A 1,071-nucleotide genomic window follows, 5' to 3' on the forward strand; every position below is an offset into this window, starting at 1 on the left:
TCAAATGCAGAAACATATGGAGGAAACCCAATGCCCACCCAGGACAAGTGAAGAGGACACTAGCTCAGCTCAAATGTATGAATTAATGGCATTGATAGTAAATAAGCAACAGCAGAAAGACATAGAGGAACTCAGAGTGGAATTCTTTTCTACTAGCTCAGCTCAAATGTACTAATTAATAGTGTTGATAGTAAATAAGCAACAGCAGAAAGTTATAGAGAAACGCAGAGTGGAATTATTTTCTGAAGTAAAAAAAGAATTCTCAGAACTCATAGCATATGAACTAAAGAATCAACTATAGAAACATAGGGAGGAAACTCAATCTGAAAAACACACTGCAGTACAAGAATTTATGACTGCTTCTAAAGAAGACATTGATTTAAAAAAATAGAGGAGATTAGAAAAATGACGGATTCCTTGAAGGAGCAATACAGGAAAGAAATGCATTGCATGAAGCAGTCAAAGAGATATAGAGGAAATTAAAATATCAATCACAAGCTTGCAAAACTATTTAAGTAAAAGTGAAGACAGAGTTTCAGATCTTGAAGTTGCTGGTGCAGCTAGTGAAAAGATAAGAAAGGATCTCCTAAAAACAATTAGGATGCAGAAAAAAATATCAATCACCTGTAAGATGATGCAAAGATGAACAATGTGAGACTAATAGGGATCAGTGAGAAAGAAGCAGTTAATACAAATGACATTTAAAAAAATATGGGCAGAAGTAATAGCAGAAAACATTCCAAATATAAGGAAATAATCTGATATTCAGATAACTGAAGCATACAGAACGCCTACTAACCTCAACCCAATAAAAAACACACTGAGACATATAATAGCCAAGGTCCCAGAAATTGAGCACAAAAATAATATGCTGAAAACCACTAGAGAAAAGAAGCAGATCACATTCAAAAGAAAACCCATCAGAATTACAACTGACTTCTCTTCACAAACCATGAAAGCCAGAAGAGCATGGAGCAGAGAACTTCATGTCCTCTATGAAAACAAATTCCAGCCCAGACTACTATACCCTGCAAAACTCTCTTTCAAGTTTGATGGAGAAGTGAAATACTT

Source organism: Octodon degus, unplaced genomic scaffold, assembly GCF_000260255.1.
Source record: "Octodon degus isolate 3935 unplaced genomic scaffold, OctDeg1.0 scaffold00168, whole genome shotgun sequence".
Classification (NCBI taxonomy): Eukaryota; Metazoa; Chordata; class Mammalia; order Rodentia; family Octodontidae; genus Octodon; species Octodon degus.